This window comes from Balaenoptera musculus, chromosome 3, assembly GCF_009873245.2.
Source record: "Balaenoptera musculus isolate JJ_BM4_2016_0621 chromosome 3, mBalMus1.pri.v3, whole genome shotgun sequence".
NCBI lineage: Eukaryota > Metazoa > Chordata > Mammalia > Artiodactyla > Balaenopteridae > Balaenoptera > Balaenoptera musculus.
The window spans coordinates 27,350,357-27,367,981 of record NC_045787.1 but is presented as its reverse complement, the minus strand read 5'-3'; the positions used below and the strand labels follow the sequence as shown (position 1 = coordinate 27,367,981).

At 45.8% G+C, this 17,625-nt stretch overlaps 1 protein-coding gene across 3 annotated transcripts in view; it reads right to left on the bottom strand.

Moving 5' to 3' along the window:
- Nucleotides 1–5,808, bottom strand: part of RAI14 (retinoic acid induced 14) — a 149,907-nt gene extending 144,099 nt beyond the window's left edge. Inside the window, exon 1 of one of the 3 annotated variants that reach the window (XM_036845762.1) lies at nucleotides 5,634–5,808. The gene's annotated coding sequence lies outside the window, so the exon portion shown is untranslated. The remainder of the gene's footprint in view (nucleotides 1–5,633) is intronic. The other 2 variants (XM_036845763.1, XM_036845768.1) reach the window with 2 other exon arrangements.
- Between the last annotated feature and the right edge of the window lie 11,817 nt (nucleotides 5,809–17,625).

The following is a 17,625-nucleotide window of genomic DNA, read 5'->3' as shown; positions in this document are numbered from 1 at the left end:
AGTAATTGATTTTGAGGGAAATTGATATAGTAGAGGATGAATTGCTTATGTTTGGTTACTTGATGATACACTTTGGTGTTCACTAAATGTCAATTTAAGAAAAAAATAAAGGAAAAAAGTATATATTTTCTTCCACTGTAGAATACACTTCTTGGACTGCAATCAACTTTTCTCACAACTGGATTCCGTTCATTTAGAAGCAGGGATGGATAAGCCATGAACTCCCCAAAGGTTGCCCCTCACCCAGGGGTGACCAATGGTTGTGGAATTTATAAGGCAAGACACTATTTCCAGTGAATGCCATTTACTACAGAAAGAACTGGACTAGGTCCCAGGTAAGGTTAAATGAGGTGAGACCCATCACACAAAACCAGCTGGTGAAGCAGTTAAGACACAGTATCTGCTCCAAAGGGTGGATAGGGCAGAAAGGGGTTTCTTAACTATAGGTAAGAGAACCAAGGCTTAGAGAGGTGATGTGACTTGCCCGAGAAAGGAGAACTACATCTTCTGAACTTCAACCTTAGCATTTTGCTAACTACCTCTACTCCTCGGCCTTTTGATTACTGTTTAAATTCTCTTCTAGACTCTGAAAGCTCAGTATCTGATGACCACCCTTAAGGACTTTATGGCCCTGGGTGGGTGGGTGTGGGTGTGTGTGGGTGTGTGTGTGTGTGTGTGTGTGTGTGTGTGTGTGTGTGTGTGTGTGTGTGTGTGTGTGTGTGTGTGTGTGTGTGGTGTAGTTCAATGTTAACCACCTACTATGTGACAGATACTCTATTGGACACAATATAAGATTGAAGAATGAGGCACACTTCAAAGAGAAAAATGTTTTGTTTTAAAACAAATGGCTAAGTCTGTACAGTTACAGTTACTTATTAAAATATTGACTAAATTGACTAATAACCAGTGAGTCTGATATCAAAGGCTAAAGCAGTCTGTTCATTGTAGATGGCTAGAGTTGGGAAACTGAGGTTTGATTAACAACATTTCTCTTTCATTAAACCAACACTTTTCAGCTCGTGGGTAGCACTAAAACAAAAAGAAATAATCTCTAAATCATGCAGCATCTTAATGATTTTTTTAAAAGGATACCATCAGTATCATATACCTATATAAATAAATAATGGGGAAAAAAAATCTAGAATCCTTTTCCCTATCACCTATTTAAAACATACCCAAGAGGCCTTTGATATATTCAGCTTTGTTTTGTCAACTCCTATATTCATCATTTCTCCTACATAGAGGAAATCCAGTTGGCTTTTAGCAAAATAATGCACGGCACTAACAGTGAATGTTTTCAGTACCATGAGTTAAGGATTTTATGATGTGACAGTTTTTTAAGTATTTCTGGGTACACTACTATATATACTGGTTTCTCCTGGATCTTCAGATTAAGGTCACCATTCCCCCCAACCACAGAAAAAAGAAAACAACACCTCAGGATGAATGCACAAAATCAGAGCAATGATGAGTAAACCCTCTGCAACAATTCTGAGAAATGCACTTTCTATTCTTAGAAATTCAGTGTGGTGGGTGTTACTCGAGACCATTTCTAGTCTGTTTGGATCCTGTATGGAATGGAGAATGAACATCACTTGTTTATACATCTTCCACATTTAAAATGTGGGAAAGCTAAGGTACCAAGAAACGGAAAGATGGGTGTGCTTCTGAGCACCGTGTTACTTATGTTTTCTTCTGAATTCAGGTTTAGGTAAATGCTGCAGAAAAATATGAAGACACAAGTGCTTTGTGGGATAGATCACACAGATTTAAATAAAGTGCTTTGTGTATAAGAACCTGTGTTTTTATCCTGATGGAACCTGTAAATATGACATCTGGGGCACTCAATTACAGCTGGGAGAAGAGCCAGCACCATTTAGGATATCCAATATGTGCTAGGAGAAATTCTAAGTAGAAAAATCACAACAAAAAAGCATGAAATTCTTTCATTCAACAAACATGTGAGTACTTACGGTACGTCAACAATGTTCTAGACACTAGGGATTCAACAGTAAACAAAAAGAGACAAACCCCCTGTCTTCCTGGAGCACATATTCTAGTAAGGACAGACATACTACTACTATGAACCAAACTAATACAAACTTCTGGCAAGTTTGAAGGCAATTAAGTGCCATGGAAGAAAATAAAGGAGAAAAGGGAATTCTCTGTGTCCAGTGGTTAGGAACTGGTGCTTTCACTGTTGGGGGCCCGGGTTCGACCCCTGGTCAAATAAATAAATAAATAAATAAATAAATGGCTGAATAAATAAATAAAGGAGAAAAGAGCAGCAGGACATGCTGGAAGGGGGCGGCCAGGGAAGATGGGCTGAGAAGGTGATGTCTAAGTGAAGAGCTGAAATGTTGTCCCTGGGGTGAGGAACTCATGACCCAGCCTTAGGGTTGAGGGGCACAGCCCTGGAGACATCTAGGGGAAGAGCAGTCCAGAGAGTGGGAACAGTAAATGCAATGGCTCTGAGACAGGAGTGTGCCTGGCAATTTGAAGGAATAATGAGGAAACCAATGGGTTTAAATGCCTTGAACTGCTTCCAGATTATGAGGTTACAATTCGGGGCAAAATGTCATGAACACAGCCATATTTTCATACACACTTAGAGCAGGAATGTGCTTTTGTAAATGCATACTCAAGCCCCTTAATCTTTCCAAGTCTGAACAAATGAGGAAGAGAAGGTAGAGTGAGTAATCCAGGGTTACACCACCAGTGACTGGCGAAGAAAAGGCTTCAGCACAAGTATCCCAAACTCAGCCCCACACTTCTGTCTCATGCTCCAACTTTATAATTAAGAGGCACTCTTATTTTTTTTTAATTGAAAAAACTAAAGAATCCAGCCAACTAACACTCTTAGAGCTAAAAATTGATCAATTTCACTTTTCATTCAGCAAATAACCAAGAGAGACCCTACATACACCCTACATATTGCTGAGGAAGGAATAATAAATGCATCATTACCTAGATCTCACTACCCAGCAATCAAATGTATAGGTGTGTAACAAAGAAACTACTCAAGGAAACATGTCTCAGATGTTGACTGCAGCACTGTTACAGTAAAAAAGTGGGCAAGATCAACTGTCCTCTGCAGAAAAAGTGTAACAGTGAAAAACCGGAAACGCAAATTTTCTCTTGGTGAGGAAAAGAGTATGCTATAATTTATTCATACACTAGAATTCTCTGTAGCAGCTAAAGTAAATAAGATCTACATGTACCTCAAACACATAATGACAAATTTAAAAATGCAAGCCGTGTGTATATAGAATCATGCCATTTAAGTAAAATGTTAAACACACAAGCTCTCGGATACAGTTTGCGGATATGTAATACCGAAGTACCAAACACCTTTGGGCACTCTGTAGACTGACTTCACATTAGTGGTTACCTGAGGATGGAGGCAGAGGAGGAAGGATGGATAAAATATTTCAGTTACAGTTTATTTTTAAGGGCCGGGTTGTGGGGGGTGGGGGGGATATGAAGCAAATATGGAAAGATTAGCAACTCAAACATAAGTAGTGGAAAAATGGAAGCCTTACTATGTTATGTTCCCTTTAGGTACGTTTGAAATTTTTCATACTTTTATTTTGAAAAAAAAGGAAGGCTAGAAGGAAGGAACAGAGAGACAGACAAAGCTCCTTCATCACATTCCAGTGACTCCAACGCCGAGTTCCCCTAACTTGCAACGCTCAGGTTCTTCACCTTTAAAAGGTAAGTGATACTAGGTGTGCCTGCCTCAAAGATGCTATGCAAGTGGCAGTCTGGAGACAGAGCTTCATTGTCAGATACACTACTAGCAGGCAGGGGCACTACATCACGTCCCCATTGAATCTCCAGGGCCCAGCATCCATTACGTTATTTCAATTTCACAGATAATAGTAATAAGATTTTTCATCAGGGTTATAACCCTCCCTCCCTCCCCCCAAAAAGCCATAAAAACACATCTAAGGAGTGTAAATGATACAATACATTCATTACTGAAGCATTTCAATGAATGGAGACAGCCCAGAATGGGAGCACCTCTCCCAATCCAAGTTCTGCGAGCACTGGTTAAAAATTACAAGAACTGGATAAATTTCCTCACATAAAATCTATTATCTTACAAGCCGAAGGGAAAAATATGACACTGGTTAAGTAAGCATCATTAAGAAAGGATGATCTGATTACATCCATCAGTAATAAAATTCCCAGCCACACCTGTAAACAACGACTCTGCAGGCTGGGGACAGAGCAATCAAAATCCAGCCTCCTTGTGATACACTCTCTCTTTTCCAACTTTGTTCAGACCTCAAGGAGGTGAGACTCTCCTCGCTAAGATGAGCTTCTTTTAAGTCTCACCGATCAGTAAAATCAATTCCTCCCTCTGCCAGGCCCTGACGGTCTTGAGATGACATTCTCCAGAGAACTGGCAGGGCGCTCGGTAGTCTCCTCCCGCGGAAGGAAAAGAGAAACCCATCTAAGTCACCTGTGAGCCTGTGGCCAAGGGAAGCCGCTGGTTCAGGTGAGCGGCCTTGAGCCCGCAGATGTGCCCCAATCACTGGAAACAAAGTTGCGCTGAGCTGGGCTCCTTGGAGAAGCCCAAGCCTGGCTACAGAGCCCAGGCGCTGGGAGATCACTTGCAGCGCCTCTACTTTCCCCTGGGCTGCGTCTGCCGCGTCTGCTGTCTCTCCCGGCTCTGAGGCCCACCCCCCTCCACAAAAGCGGGGGACGAGGTCCAAACGCAAAGGAGAGCGTGAGCCCGGGGTTAGCAGATGTACTCTGCAAACTGCAGAAACTAAACCGCGGGCACAAAAACCTGCCGAGCCAGCAGCGAAGGGAGGGTGGGTTAGGGAGGGTACCCACCCTCCTGGGCAGAGGTTGGGGTAGATGGCGGGCGGGCGCCCCTCTCGCGCGCGGCTCCACATCCTCCCTCCCCCCAAAGTCCCAGCTGCCCGAACTCCAGCATCTCTCCTCCCGGCCCTCCTCGGAGCTGCGGTGGGGAAAAGGACAAGGCAGGACGGGGAGCGGGGTCAGTCGCAGGCCCGGAGCGGCCCCACCAGCACCCCTGGGCCAGCGGAGGGCTCCCGGAGTCAGAAAAAGAACAATAGCGGACGCTCGGTCGCCGAGCCCTCCGAGTCTCCCGCTCGCGCCTTCCTCCCCAGCTCCTCCAAGTTCAGCGCGGAGGCGGGTCGAGCCCTGAAGCGGGGAGCGGGGGGAGCCAGACGCAGGCGGGCCAGGCAGGTGGGACAGGGAGCCGACGCGGGGCACTCAGAACGCCCCGCCGGGGACTGGTCATTCATTCCCACCCGCGCTCCCGCCGCACCCACCCCTGCCCCAGCCGGCCTGCGAGTCGCGGGGCCCGGGAGGAGAAAACCCCGCTCCTAACTTAGCTCGTCCTCCCTTTCTGCTCTGACGCCCACCATCCTCCTCTTCCTGTGTTTCTCAGTCTGCCCTCTGCAGACAGTGGGCAGCCGGCGGGGACAAGGGACGGGTGGCGGGACCCTCGCTGCCACCCCGCCAAGCCACTCCGCCGGCGCGCCGTCCGCGCCTCCTGGCCGCCTCCCTCGTCCGAACCCCAGACACAAAGGCGGGGACCGGAGGCCGGGAGCCCGCTCCGGGGAGCCTCCCGACTCTCGGCGCCGCGCACTCACCCCATCTAGGCGGCGGCGGCGGCTCCCGGGCCCCGCTGGCTGCGCCACCCCGCCCGCCGCTTCCCCAGGAAAACGCGGCCGCCGGGCTCGCTTCCTGCTCCGCTTCCTGCGCCTCGGTCCCTCCTCCTCCCCCGCTGCGGGGGTCAGTGGGCGCCGCGGCTCCCGGGCTGGGCCGGCGGGGCGGGGCGGGGGCAGCACCACCACGTGGCCGCCCGGCGCCGGCCCCCGCCGACCCGGATCCCGCGGGAGCGGGAAGGGAGGTGCTAACCGTTCCCCTCCCCTTCCACCCCGCGCGGCCCCAAATTCCGCGAGTCAGGTGATCCGGACCTGCGGGAGGTACTCCCGGCCCGCGCGCCCTGGGCGTCCGCGGCTTGCTTTTAGTTTTCGACGGATCGTGGGATTCTCCCCCGTGGATCTTTCATCATCATCACCTGAAGTTAATGGAAACCACCGGTGCTCTGACCCCAGGGTTTAGGACGGATGAGATCCTGAATAGTATGCATTTCTGGTTAACGTCCAAAGTCGTTTGCGGTCGTGGGGTGTTTTAAAGTCGCTGATCCAAGCGCTTTCTAACCAGAATCAAATCGGTCATGTTTTCCAAAATTACTGAACAGAAAGTAAACTGGAACATGCTCGTAGTCTCTGGACTGAACCAGTTGGTTGGAATATGTTCGGTAACGCTCATCAGGTGGCAGGAGAAAACTACCAGCGTTAAGTATTGCTCGGAGAGTTAGGAAGGAGAAACCTACTGTCTGAACTGAGAGGCACCATGGGGAACGCCCTCCCTGCAGGGTGTGGGATGCAAAGGAGGCGCCGACAGCCCCTCTCCCTTCCCCAGCCCGCTGAGCCCGGCGTTTGAATCGTGATGGGCTCCTCCTGTAGTTCCAAGGATTTCAAAGCTCTCCACCTCCCATTAAATTTGGGACGGCTTTGCCGCTCATTTTGATCATGTTAACCAGCTGTGGCTTAAAAAGTCTTCTGATGAACCTAGGGGCAGGACAGGAATAAAGACACAGACGTAGAGAATGGACTTGAGGACATGGGGAGGGGGAAGGGTAAACTGGGACGAAGTGAGAGAGTGGCATGGACATATATACACTCCCAAGTGTAAAATAGATAGCTAGTGGGAAACAGCCGCATAGCACAGGGAGATCAGCTCGGTGCTTTGTGACAACCTAGAGGGGTGAGGTAGGGATGGTGGGAGGGAGGCTAAAGAGGGAGGGGATATGGGGATACACGTATACATACAGCTGATTCATGTTGTTATACAGCAGAAACTAACACAACATTGTAAAGCAATTATACTCCAGTAAAGATGTTAAAAAAAGAAGTCTTTATTCACCAAAGCCCCTGTGTTCCCCCTGTTAGCTCTACGTCCTTTGCACAGGGCAGGAAGTTTTCTAGAATAAATAAGTGGTATGAGTCCTTTTTTTGGTGAGATTGACTCAATCAATTGATTTTTTTTTTAATTCCAACAAAACTGAAATTAACCTGAGTTCAGTTTATAATGTCTTGGTCAGATCTCCACGACCCCAGGTCAGACTTCGTCTGTACCCATGTCTCCCCCACCCATGGCCAAGCCAAGGGAACAGCCTGTCTTAGCTTTAACAGGTGACTTATCAAACAGAGAGCAAAAGCTGTGTAACTAGTTGCATGGTCTTCCCTTCCTAAATCATAAGTCAGAGATTCCTTAGAGAAGTGATGAAGAGCACGTTTAAAGCAAGATGTACACTCCTCTCCCTGTCATTTATCCCTCTCAAATCACCCTCTAAAAGACACGTGAACTGGTAAACTTCTTTTTGGTTTAGTGCTGGCAATTTCCACAATACAGTTTTTCATTGCAGTTCATATGAATGGTGTAGCATAGGGTATTTATCGGGAACAGTACTGCCACGTGTGAGTTTTCTGTTCCCCTTTCAGCAGGTCAGTCTCATTCAAGTGGTGGCAGCCGGCAAGGTGGGCATTGGAACGGGGTACAGGGTGTACTGTGCTGCTTTGGAAAGTTAACATGTGTGTATTCTGTAGCTGAAGGAGTTAAAATATCAAACAAAACTGTGTAAGGCAGGGTCATCAGCCTTTTATTCATAGGGGCCCTGTCCCTCTTCTTTTTTTTTTTTTTCTCTTCTACATGGCCAGGCCCTGTCCCAGCTACCTGCTTGGGGGCCGGTAGGCCCCTGTCAGCCCTGAGGCTCCCATAGGTGGCTTGTGTACTTATTCTCCTTAATTTATTTATTTATTTAAAATTTTAGAATTTTATTTATTTTTTTTATACAGCAGGTTCTTATTAGTTATCCATTTTATACATATTAGTGTATATATGTCAATCCCAATCTCCCAATTCATCACACCACCACCACCACCACCCCGCCACTATTCTCCTTAATTTATAATCCCACCATCTACATTAGTCTGGGTGAGAGATTGTTGTGGACGGAAGGACTCATAGTTAATCCATGTGCCAAGACCCTTTACCAGCTCCCACCCTCCGCTGAAACTCAAACCACCTGCTTCAGACCACAGCTGACATTCTGCCACCTGCAGGGAGATTGGTGGTCAAGTATGGGGTTGAACACCCATACTTGACCACCAAGTGGTTTTATTGCCCAGGCCTTTTAGAAAGTGCTAATTGGGTTCAGGATACATTGAACACCACCCTTGGATGGAGAGCTGACCCACGTGAAAGTGTTTGAGAGATGGAAGCAAGGATAAAATGACCACATAAACTGCATAAAGTTGGTAGAACCTTTTGGGGATGAACAGCATGTTGAATTTCAGTAGGAGAGGTACCCCCAGATCAAAGCAACTGTGGTGTGATGTGCAATACTAGGAGTAATAAGAGCCAGGGGACCAGGTTTCCTGACCCCTGTGTTTGACTAACTTGCCATTTGAACTGCACCACGTGTTTGAATCTCGCCTGGCCCACTTTCCCAATCAGTAAAAGAGAACGTTGAATTACGTGGCCTCTAACATCCTAAGACCATTCTCTTAGTTTGAAGAGCCTTCACAAGCAACGTTGTCCCCACATGTTATGGCAAAGGGTCCGTTCTAGCAGATCCTAATAGTGTTGCTATCCAGTACTTAGCAGGATCCATAAATGAAATTCATCAATTGGTAGGGCTCAATTTTCATTTTTGAAATTAAATAATATTACATTTCTTCTTTCTTGCTCCATCTCTCACCAATATCAGTTCTCCCCAGATTAAAAACTTCTTAAGTTTGAGAAACCAAAGCTAAGACTTGTTGGGATAAAAAGAAACTGTCCCTGAAGGAGGAGATAGAGATAGCCGAAAAGTACCAGAGTCAAAAAGTACCCCTCCGCTCTTTGGTGTTTGGTCAGGATCTGACTGCATTTCTGGGTCTAGTTAGAGGCAGCATAATTTAGAGGAATGTGGTGATATTGGACCCAGTCCAGAGAATGGAACAAAAACACAATCAGAAGGTTGGAGAGAGATCATCTACGGGGAAAAGGCCAAATATTCATAGCAAAACCACCTTTTGTGTTTTCTTGACGATGTTTCCAAATAGGAGGAAACTGTGACATGGGAGAAATTAATACGTGTGGCATTGCTTTTCATAATTTAGTAAGACCATAGTAATAAAGTAGCGTGCAAACACTGATTAGCCCATGGTTTCTCCACTTGCCAGGAAGCCAGCAGAAATTTCTCCAAGGGTAGGTTACTACCCTTTCCTTCTCAGTGACCTTGGGCACCTGATGGGGAGGGGAGGCTAAGATGTTTGGTAAAAATACATTCCGCAGCCCTGCATCAGAGCCCCGATTGCAGGAGTATGGCAGAGAAGCTAAGCATCTGAACCTTGACACTACAGACCTGAGAAGGTCTTAAGACTGTCTGGCCCATCATCTCCAATGAGGAATGGAAAGTCTGCAGAACTGTTTTGTCCAGTACGGCAGCCACTAGCCACGTGTGAACACCTGAAATGTCACTACTCTACTAGGCTACTGAGCATGTGAAATGTCACTAGTCCAAATTGAGATGTGCAGTAAATGCAAAATACACACCAAATTTCAAAGACTAAAAAAGAAAAATATCTCACAAATAATTTTTATATTGATTACACATTGAAATGCTGATATTTTGGATATATTAGGTTAAATATATTATAGACACTAATTTCAGTTATTTCTTTTTGCTTTTTAAAATGTAGCTAAGTAGAAAATTTAAAAATTACTATCTGGCTTACATTGTATTTCTATTGGATAGCACTGCTATGGGGGCTAATATTAGCAGCTGACACACATTTAGCATCTACTGTGTACCAGGCACTCTTCTAAGTGATATGTACATTAACTATGGTGGTCATATACTTAATTATACAATCTGTGACACTTCTGAGAGTGAAGTAGAGCAGGCAAATGTTAAACCAGCCAGGATACCGGACAAAAGGCATAAACCGGAACTGTCCTGAGCAAACTGAGATGTCAGGCCCACCTAATGTTAGGTCAAGTTAATCCTTACGTCAAACCTATAAGTACCATTATTATCCCCTTTGGGCATATGAGGGAACTGGGGCACAGAGAGATTAAGTAACTTGCCCAAAGTCACACAGCTGGGAAGTAGTAGTATTGGGATTCAAATCAGGGCAGTCCAGCTCTCGAGCCTTCACTCGTAACTGCTGTGCACCACTCTCTGCTCAAGAGCTAAATATGGATAGAGGATTTAGTAGATGCCGTTTTCCTTAATTCTCACAGCAACTTGGACAGAGTATTATCCTGTTTTTACAGTGCAGAAACTGAGCTTTAAATAGATCCAGCAACTTGTCCAAATCCTAGAACCAGAAAGAATGGAGCCAAGAATCGAGGTTTGGGATGCCCGACTCCAGAGAGGTCCTCTTAACTGCCATGTCGTATTGCTTTCAGGCCACCTCTGTTTATAAACGACTCTCATATTGATCTCACTTCTCCCCGTTCTGGTGGAGGACTGGATAAGAGAAGATGAGAACCCAGGTGTCATCACCTTGGAACAAATACCAAAAACTCAATCTTCTTGGCCTCTTCTTTCTCGGAAGGAGCACTTTAAGATACTCCAAAGAGCCATCCATGTGCCACATTGGTTGTTCTGCTGTGCATGTCAGAAATTCCAGAAAATATCTGCCATTGAGGCCGTGGAGGAGGGCATTGTGAAGAGCTCACAAACATCAAGGAGGCAGCTGATTATCAAAAGGCTAAGAGCAGGGCTTCCCTGGTGGCATAGTGGTTGAGAATCTGCCTGCCAATGCAGGGGACACGGGTTCGAGCCCTGGTCTGGGAGGATCCCACATGCCACGGAGCAACTGGACCCGTGAGCCACAACTACTGAGCCTGCACGTCTGGAGCCTGTGCTCCGCAACAAGAGAGGCCGCGATAGTGAGAGGCCCGCGCACCGCGATGAAGAGTGGCCCCCGCTTGCCACAACTAGAGAAAGCCCTCGCACAGAAACGAAGACCCAACACAGCCATAAATAAATAAATAAGTAAATAAAAATAAAAAAAAAACAAAAGGCTGTTCCTTTAAAAAAAAAAAAAAGGCTAAGAGCAGGGGCTTTCACAAAGCTCCACAGTCAGAAGCAATAACGTGGCATGTCCTTCCACAAATGTGCCAGTAGCAGCTTTTCTGGCTTCCTCTGCCATGGGTCACAATCTTAGCAGCCCCTTAGGATCACCTGCCATTAAAAATCACCAATTGCCTTGGCCTCATGCCTTAGAATACTGGTTAAAGTGGTCTGGTATGGGGCCCAGGCACTGGTATTTTATACTCCCTCCTTAGATTATCAACAAGTGGGACCTTGGCTGTCTTGGGTGTCCCAGCCGTGCCTGCAGCATCTGGATCTTGATTTAGCATCGCAAGCAAAGTGAGATTAGGTGAAGAGGGTGGGGTGGTTCTTGCAACAGACCTCACAAAAGTTGATGCTCCAGAATGATCTCCTGATAGAGTGATTCTAAAACAAGCCACTGTTTTTGTTGGCCTGGTCCACTTGTTTTCTGTCATGGCATTAAACCTGAGCTCCAGAATTTTGTCCTCTTTGTTGAGATAACTTCTGCTTATGAGGTATTTTAATTCGTGTTTCTTTCTTATCCAAATAGTGCACCCATAATACATCTATGTCCTACTTTGGCTGATGAGTTATTTCGCATCTGTTATGGCTTCTTGTTTATGTTTTTCAAAGGCTTGGTAGCCATTTGTCTTCTGTTATTCATTTTCATGTTTCCATTTTTATTGCTTTCTTTAAAATCCTTAGAAGATGACGTGAAGTAGTTTGCTTCTTGTTTTCAAAATTTGTCTTTTGACTTTGCGAGAGAACACATTTTTAAGAGACACTTTCCACGGCAGACTGTTCATGCTTAAGATATACAACTACACTACAGTGAAGATAATTTACCAAAATTCCACAAACCCCTTGTTTGCTTTGCCTTAATACAAATTCCTCAGTGATCTAAATATGTGCCGTAAGCAGGTTTCTCACATTCAAGGTGGAGGTTCTTCTAAGGTCAAGTTATCATTCTTCCTTCACCTTCTTCAAGGAGAGTCCTGTAACTTTTCGTTCTAGATTTCCTGTTTGAGTTTCAGAACAGGAAGATTAAGGCCATGAAAATGTTCCTGACTATCCTATGTCATGCCGGAAGAGAGAGGCACAACCAGAGGGGAGCCAGAAAGATGGCTGTGAAGAGTCCTTCCCCAGAGCTGATGTGGGATGGGGAAGGGGCACAGAAGCCAGCAGAAGCAGGGAAAGAGGCCATGGTGACTGCCCGCCGTGGGTTCCCACAACCCTCAGGACACAAATGCCAAGATGACAAATTGACTTCACAATAATAGACCAATAAAAGGGAGGAGGGCCGGGTTCTGGTGTTAAGGATACCGAGGTCACCACTGGCCAGGTAGAGGGGAGTTTGTCCTTTTGAATTATGTAACAGGGAAGGGAGTTTTGGAGGCCATTTGGGAAAGCCAGGTCAGCATAGAGTTAGTCTGGGAAATTTGCCACCAAAACACCCAAGTCTCTGGGACAAAGAGGTGGAGGTCTGAGCGGGTCTCATATTTGCTTTGTGGGCTTCCAGCAAGTATTTTAAAACATTGCATTTAAACTGTGTGCCGTAAGAGGACTCTCCATTCACATCAAACATAACACGCTCATATTAAGAAACGTAAATCAAGGGCTTCCCTGGTGGCGCAGTGGTTGAGAATCTGCCTGCCAATGCACGGGACATGGGTTCGAGCCCCGGTCTGGGAAGATCCCACATGCCGCGGAGCAACTAGGCCTGTGAGCCACAATTACTGAGCCTGCGCGTCTGGAGCCTGTGCTCCGCAACAAGAGAGGCCGCGATAATGAGAGGCCCGCGCACCACGATGAAGAGTGGCCCCCACTTGCCGCAACTAGAGAAAGCCCTCGCACAGAAACGAAGACCCAACACAGCCAAAAATAAATAAATAAAAATTTTTTTAAAAAAGTGGAATCTTGCCCTTAAGGAGCTTACAAGCTTTGGGGAACATAAATAACTCTAAGTTATTAGAATGAGATGAGTTCCATTTAAAAAAAAAACAAAAAAGAAACGTAAATCATGAGAACATTCAGTGCGTTCCCTCTCATCCCAGTTCACCTCCCTGACCACACTGCCTTCTGTTTCAAGTCTGCGCATTCTTATTTGCATGTTCGGTTCAGAGGGATGGAAAGCAATTCGAGGTTGGAGAGGCATCTTGGGAAATTTTAGAATATTGTGTGTGAGGCCAGACCTGCAGAAGACCAGTGAGAACAGAGAAGCTGTATCTGGGCAGGAGCCCTCCCCGCGTGGCCCGGAGAGTGGGCTTCTCAGCCCAAAGCATTTGTCAGCTACTGGGCAGCAATCATGATTGACCTCTTCTTTTCTCTTCGTTTTCAAACATGGAGTAAAGATGAGAAATGAGAGAGGTTTTTTTAAAAAAACAAAAAAGAAGAAATACTGTCAGGTTGTGTGTTGAGCCCTGGCTTCTCCATTTACTAGTGCAATTTGGGGCAGATCACTTAATGTCTCTTGGCCTCAGTTTCCTCATCTGCAAAATGGGGATAATATTAGTGCCTGCCTTTTGAGATATTTTGGAAATTAAATAATTAATACATATGAAGCTTGTACAATAGTTCCCTGGCACAGAGTAAGAGCTAAATAGATAATATCAATAATTAACCTAAAAAAGGTCATAGGATATAGTTTAAACACTTCTAGGGCACAATTTGCTAAATCTTTATGGAAAATTATTGGCTAATATGTAAGGTACAGCATTGAACACACATAGTAAAAAGAAATATGAGATGTCCTTGACCTCCAGCCTATTTGGAGAGATGACCTTAGGCATACATGGACAAAGAGTCATCAAAAGAAAACAGCAAATGCCTTCATGTTGCTTTCTAGCTCTTTAGCACTATTCTGTGGCTTTGCCAAGCCATGTTGCCAGGCAAGCTGTGCCCTTGAAGATGCGAGGCGTACTATTCTGCTGAACTATTATGAAGCAGTGTGCTATGGGAACCAAAATATAAGTAAACCCACCTCCACCCACAGAGATTCCAATTCTAGAGTGCAGCCTGGATTGAAAATGACTATACTACGCAGCTTCCGTGCTAGTAAATAATGTGACTGAAACATCATGAGCATTGGAATCAGCTGCTTGTTACAGTGATAATGGTGCCTGTTATGAGGTAACAATGGCTTTAACAAAATAGGGGCTTGTTTTTCTCATATTCTGAAAAGTTGCTTTATTTAGATCAGTGGCTCAAGGTTGTCAGGTCTGAGGTCTCTGTGATTCTCTAGATTGTTCCCCTCATTGTCAGAAGACAGCTTACCTGCCTACAGCGTCCATTCTGTGTTCCAGGCAGGCAGAAGGGGAAGAGTGGACAGCCAGTGTGGCCCGCCCCTCTTAGGGAGATCTTCTGAGAGCCCCACCCAACTTCTTAATTTTATTGGTCAAAACTGTATCACATGGCCAGCCCCCTCTGAAAGGAAGGGAAGGAAACACAGACTTTTTTGCTGGGTACATTGTACATGAAATAAAATTGGGGTTCTGCTAATGTGGAAATGGGGAGAATGGATATTGGGTTTATCTGTTGCTGTGAGACAAACAACCTCAAAACTTAGTGGCTTCAAACAGCAACAACAATATTATCTATTATTTCTCATGATTCTGTGGGTTGACCAGGTGGTTCTGGAATGGCCAAATAACCTGAAATGGTCTCACTCCTAGAGCCGGTGGTTAGTGTTGGTCTCTGGCTGGAGGTCAGCTAGGGATTGTTGGCTGAGATACTGGTTCTCCTTTGCGTGGTGTCTTGGGCTTCCTCACGGACTGGTGGCTGGGTTCCAAGAAGGAACGTTCTGAGGGCATGCACCTCAATGTGCAAGTGCTTATCAAGCCTCCACTTATACCATGCTTGCCATGGTCCCATTGGCCAAAGCTCATGGCCTGGCCGAATCCAAAGTCAAAGTGGGAAGCAATTACACAAAGGCACAAAATCCAGGAAGCAGGGTTCACAGGGGACCAGCAAAGTACCAGTTCACCATAGGTAGGCATCTAGCTATCTCTGCCAAAGCATCTTTTTTGATAATATGTTAAAATTTATCAATGCTTATTTTGCAGCAAACGTAGAACAATACTTGGCAAGCATTAACTCTGAAAATCTTCACAACAACCTTCTGGGGTATATGCTCTTATTATTTCCATTTAGAGATGAGGAAATAGATCAGGGAAGCTTAAGAAAGTTGCTGAAGGTCACATAGTAAGAAAACACCAGGGTTAGAATTTGAACCCAGTCTGAATATTCAGCTTGGACAGGGGTTTGTGAGCACATTCTGGCTGCAGGAAGATGGGAGGAAATCAAGTGACAGGGATCTAATAAAATAGCCATTTAAGAGAGATTTCCCCCATGTTTTAAATACCATTATCTTTCATCCTCTCCGGTAGCAGGTACAGAGAGAAGAGTGACATATCCCTGCCCATCAGAGTCAAGGCAGAAGGACTGTACTGAGGAGATGCTCACTTGCTTTCTGGGCAGGTGGTCTAATGCACGCTGGGCCCCTCTTCCCCAAGTACACACTGCGGAAAGCAGAGGTGAAAGCACACATGAGCCAGGTAAAGTTGGGATGGCTACAGTTGCCCCTGGGAAAACTTGAGGAAGAAGTCTGAACACCTGTGAGCCTCGATGAAGGAATCTAGGAGGTTTCTGAAAGGGAAAAAACCCCGAAATTTACTGCCCTTATACCTCGACAAGTGTGTCAGAAGCGAATCACCCTAACATGCTAGAAACACCTTCCACTGATGAAAAGCACAGTGAAGATGCTCTACTTTTTCTGTTTGAAAGCGAGTTTCTCCAAGTGTGGCCTCTGCACTAGTCTGTCCACAGAAATACTGACTCAGGTTCTCCATTGGGTGGATCAGAAAATCTGCATGTTTAAGGAGCATCCCAAGGGACTCTTATACACAGTACATTTGCAAATTATTGGTTTAAAAATGTTCTTTCAGTATGATGATTTTTAAAACAGTGCTTTCAAACTTTTTAAAAATTTTTCTTTATTTTCTTTCTTTCTTTTATTTTATTTTTTTGGCTGCCTTGGGTCTTCATTGCTGCATGTGGTCTTTCTCTAGTTGCAGTGAGCTGGGGCTACTCTTTGTTGCGGTGCATGGGCTTCTCATTGCCGTGGCTTCTCTTGTTGAGGAGCATGGGCTCTAGGTGCGTGGGCTTCAGTACTTGCAGCACATGGGCTCAGTAGTTGTGGCTCGCGGGCTTGGTTGCTCCGCAGCATGTGAGATCTTCCCGGATCAGGGCTCAAACCCGTGTCCCCTGCATTGGCAGGCGGATTCTTAACTACTACGCCACCAGGGAAGCCCTGGTTTTCAAACTTTAATGTGCGTCTGAATCCCCTGAGATCTCTTGAAAAAGTAGGTTCTGATTCAGTAGGTCTGAAGAAAGGCTTGAAATTCTGCCTTTTTAACAAGTTCCCAGCCCTGATGCTGGTCTGAAGAACCAAGCCCCACACCTTGTAGCTAAGCTTTAAAAACCTTGGAGGGAAAAAACCAAAACAAACCCTTTTGGGTTGTAACATAGGAAGGCAGACAAACACAGTGGAAGTGGAGGCGGGGGTACCCTCGGTGCAACTGTGGGAGAGACAGAAGGTCACTGCCCTTTCCAAAGGGACAGGTCATTGATAAAAGACACAGGCGCAGTAGCAAAAGAGGGAGCTTAGAGATATCCAGGGCAGGCTCCCCAGTCAAGGTGAGACTGATGGGCAAGTGCAACAGGATAGAGTGAAGGTGTTTTTCTGATGAATCTGGCCTGAGGAGTTCAGACCATCGTTATAGAGCTTGAAGAAACTCAGAAGAGTCAGATGGTGCAAAATCAATGGAACTGAATGAACACAAATATTTAGACAGGCTGATCTCCTAAGGTGCAAAAATACACAATTTGTATTTTAAGAGTGTGTGTGTGTGGTTTTTTTTCAACCCTTGCTTTTTGCTGTGGTTTTATGTTGTTTATACGCAGAAGGAAGATACTGGTAGTATACGCTGTGTGCTAGCTCCCCAGAAAAGTACATGTTTAATCCTTGCAAATGAATCTGGATACCTTCCTCAGGCAGATCCCCCCGCCGCCCCGCCCTGGGAGGCGTATAGAGCAAAGTGCATTCTCTTTGCAAAGCGGAGCCCGATACTATATACCTTAGCTACACGGTGGCTGGCATCGATACCACTCTTTAGCGTTAACAAAGGAGTTTTACACCCACCTGTCACATTTTTTACCCCCCCATTATAAAAAATAAGTCAATAATTGCTGTCCTATTGTGCAATAAAAAAAACTAAGTTACACAGAGTTTTAGGGATTTGTCTAAGGAGCAGACTCAAAGCTAGAGCCCCGGCTCCTCCGCTCTTGCCGCCGCTGCCGCGGTAGCTGGGGGTCGGGGAGAGCAGTCGCGGAGCCGGGAGAGTCCGTCTCGGTCGCTGTTTTTGCCTGAGGACCCTTCCTTCCTCGGTCGCACCCTGACTCCCGTG